At 42.0% G+C, this 4,243-nt stretch overlaps 1 protein-coding gene across 1 annotated transcript in view; it reads left to right on the plus strand.

The window, feature by feature from the left end:
• The window catches only part of LOC102675348 (protein expanded-like), a 41,845-nt gene that overhangs the window by 11,500 nt on the left and 26,102 nt on the right, over positions 1-4,243 (plus strand).

A 4,243-nucleotide genomic window follows, 5' to 3' on the forward strand; every position in this document is an offset into this window, starting at 1 on the left:
GAATCTTTTGCAAACTTTTCTACCTGCCTCTTCGCGATCACTGGAATAACTTTCTAAATTTTCTACCTACTTTGTTTCGAACACCCTGTATACCTGTGCTCCCGTTTCCGTCGTTCTATCGTTTAACGGACGAAATGCGGTCGGACGGGACCGGTGAGCATCGTGAATGACTTGCGGGGTAGCTGTATCCGCCTCGAATTACGGCACGCCACTTTTTAACCTCCTACAGAGTAGATCGAATTACCGAAGCTCACGCGAGTCATTAGGTGTTGCGTTTCGCGAGAGAGCGCGAACCTTCTTCCGAATCACGATCCACGTTTCTGCTCACCTTGGACATCAATTGTCTCTGTCGATCGTCCACCATTTCGATGAATACTCTCGATTTTTTTTTTTTTTTATCTCTTTCGCGAGAGAAACTCGCGGATTGATCGAATGGAAAATGAGACAATTAAAAAATCTCTTAACAATTGTAAAAGTTTGGTTAACTCGATTAAACGTTTCATCTTTCGTATCTCTAAAGCGTGTGATCGAAAATTTAAGTATGGTTTAACGGGAGTAATATTTTCTCGAACGAATGTCGGTCAATTTCTCAGAATTCTCTTCTTCTCGTCGCGTGTGTAAATGATGAGATTCGAGGGAGTATTCGAAAGAATTAAAGAACCCGATTCAATGCGAAAAACGAAAGGATAACGATAAGAAGGATACTTTCACTAACCGTTCTGTTGGATAACTCCGAGCGACACTCTATCCGATGAGAATCCAAAAGACTGTCCCGACCGAGATTCACTCGACCGAGGAGAAAGTATTCTAGACGATACTATCGATAGTTCTTGTAGAGAATCGCGTTTCAGAGTATTAAATAGAAAATAAAATAGTAGTAATTGTAACGAATAAATAAAATAAACGAAAGGGGCGAAGGATGAACGAAAAAGATATATAAACATTTATATTCTTTATCCCTTTTTAAATATTGTTTGGGATAAAATGAATAAGTTGGAATAATACGATATTTTAAATTCTAATTATACATTTAAATATTTTATATTAATTATTTCTAATATCGTTAAAAATTGTTCGTATAATTTAAATATATTTTTATAGTTTTGCAATTGATAGTTAAATAACTAATAATCGGTTCTATAATTACGGTGTTTTGTGTATTTTTTATTAAAATTTCTCTATTAAAGAATTTTTACAAATAATATCGTATATAAAATATGTTTCATATGGCAAAAGTGAAAGGAATCGAATGAAAAGGAATGTGGAACCAGGCTCTCGATGCTGGGCCGCAGAGGGTTAAAATTTATTACGTGTGAATAGTTGAAATTACCTGCTTTTTTAGTATCTAGATAAATATCGCCCCAGCTCGAGCTTCTCCTTTTTATCGAGAAGAAATTATACAACCAAAACGTTGATACTATGTAAGATTTAAAAAAAAAACAATTATTCCCAAACAATTATACATTCGAAATTTAATAAAAAAGAAAAAATCTTCTTTATTTAGAACAAAGCTATAAATTATTACAATAAAACATCATTACGAAATAATCGAGTGTATAATGATAAATTACTTTGATCGAAGTGACCAGGGATACTTTCCAAAAATTTTATCTTACTATTTTCTTCACAACAGTCCCATGATCCGAAGCTGTGAAAGAAATCGGCAAATTTGAAACAAATATGCAAAAAAAAAAAAAAAGAAAAAAATTCGCATTGGCGAAAAATGTTGTAGGTCTCGGAATACCAGCTTAATATCGCGCAAAGAGAGTCCTTGCCGAGTAGTCCGTTGACTAATCTTGAGATCTTTCTGCATATAGCCGTGGTCTTCTTGCTCTCCCTCGCCCTCTGGCCCCGGACACCATCCTCGGAGCTCCTTCCCTTCCCTTCACCGAATATACCCGGCTCTGCAGCGCTACCCTCTCGCTCTACTCTCTTGCCTTTCCCCCGGTCATGACAAGCCGGTCCGGCTGGTACCCCCACCAACGCGGCCGGACCCTTCTTGGGCCTCGCAGGGGCCCTGCGGGCCCACGCCCTCCTACATTCCAGCGGGGCCCCATCACGGCGAGGCTGAGCTGGCGGGTTTTGAGGCGCGCGAGCCATGCCACGACAGGAAAAAAATGCATCTGAAAAACGAAAACAAGTAGAAAAAGGTGGCTCACACCCCTGCATGCGTGCGTCGGTTTGCGTGAACGTTGCCCGGACCCCGTACCGAGGCCTCCTCCTTTCTCCTCCTTTCTTTCTTCCTTTCTTTTCGCTCCTCTACCTCCTCTGCGCGCCTCTTTACGCTCCTCTTCTTGCTCTACGCTCGCGTACGTGCCCGCAAACTGCTGCCTGCCTGTTCAACGCTTCTTCGTTTCCTTCTTCTCCTTCTTCTTCTTCTCTGCTTCGTCCTTGTGCTTCTCTCGATTCGCTTTCTACCGGCACATCACCGCTCCCCCAAATATGTTTCCTTTCTAAGATGTTTCCTCAAGCATGGCCCTTTTCGTAAGTTTCCGCGTCGTTTCTTATGGTTTCTGCAATCAAGATTTTTTTCCACACATTTTTCGAGCCCTCCTTTTTTCTTCGAGTTTACTCGCTCCTCTTTCTCTTCTTCTTGTTCCCTGCTCGTTCTCGTTGTCGTTCCTTTCGTCTCTCCGCTGCTTCTCCGCTGTTGCTGCTTCTCCTCCACCACCTCCTCCTCCTCCTCCTCCGTTTTGTCCTTTTTGTACCGGTTATTTCGTCTTCGTCTTGTCCCTCTATCCCATGCCCCTGGCGGTAAAATGACACGGACCAATCGCTGCTGCAATTTTGTAATCACCACCGTCTGCTCTTCGACGCTTCTTACTAAAAATAGATATCGAGAAAGATCGCTCCGGGCGAGCCGAGCGCAACCAGCCGCCGAAAAATTCTTTGGTTACAACCCCTCCGCCTGGCGAACGTGATCGAGCGGAGGTCCAAGGCTTTTTCGTATCTTCAAGGTCTTACCAAGGATGTTTCTTCCAATTTTTTTACCGTGTTCTTTTCCTGATTTTCGCGATAGAATAATTATACGATTATTATAAAATTATTACAGTATTACGATCCAAAGGTAATTTTGTAAATCGTTACAATTTTGATATCCGTCATGGTTTGTCGAGATATTTCTTTTACTGTTATTTTTATCGTTCTTTTCTTTTCCTCGTTGTTAGAAAATGATTCAAAGTTTATAACAGAATTATTACGTAATAATTAAACTTTGCAAATCATTGAACCCAATCCTTCCATTCGAGAATCAAGGTCTCGTCAAGGCCTTTCCAAACGTATTCATTTCTTTTCACGCTTCTTTTCCTTCTTAAAATTTTTGTCGGTACAATCATAACTCGAAATGCTCGGCCAAGGAATCGAATATTTTATGATCTTCGCCAAGTATATATCTACAAAACGAAAAATTACGAAAACAATCTTGGCAATTATGAATTTTATCAAATTCATTCGCTACATCGACGCGATATTTGATTAAAAAATATCATCCTCCACCGATAAAGAGAAACTGTGGAAGATCGGTCGCGGAGGCCGCGATGTGTCGCGACTAATTTATTTGAAAGGTCAAATTTTTTGGGCGTCAACGCGTGGTACGTGTGCGTGACCGAGGGTCGAGGTGCGTGTTGTTCGCAACAGGAGAAAAAAAAAAAAAAGGAACCGACGAAAAGGGACATGAAAGTGCACGAGGGATGGGGAGGGGGAAGAGCGACGGACCGAGGAAGACAGGGTTAACGGATGCTGAAGCGAAAAGGGCGCGAGCAAGAGAGAGAAAGAGAGAGAAAGATCCACAACCCCCTGGCTCTCGCGCATTACATACAAAGAAAAAAAAAAAAAGAAGAACGGAGAAATGAATAACGAGATGAAGAAGAGGAACGCGTAGAAAACAGGCGACAAACCTACGATCTATGCCAAAATTCAAAGGCGAATGGAAGAAGAGAGAGAGAGAGAGAGAAAGAGCGATAAATGAAAGAGATATAACAAGAGTTGGCTTTGCGGATTGAGAAGGACAGAGACGAGGGATATAAAAAGGGAAGAAGAAGAAACGAGGAGAGGGACAAAAGGCGAAGAAAAAGAAGTGGCGGAGGATGAGACTGGGAAGGTGGAGGAAGAAGAGTGACAGAGAGGGAGGGAGATAGGGGAGGGAGGGAGCGAGAAGGGGAGAGAAAGAATGAGCCCGGGTAAGACGGTAGCCCGGTGATTTGTATAGGGCCTCTCGTATTCCACCTCCCGCCCAAGCGTCTCC

Source organism: Apis dorsata, unplaced genomic scaffold, assembly GCF_000469605.1.
Source record: "Apis dorsata unplaced genomic scaffold, Apis dorsata 1.3 scaffold_44, whole genome shotgun sequence".
NCBI lineage: Eukaryota > Metazoa > Arthropoda > Insecta > Hymenoptera > Apidae > Apis > Apis dorsata.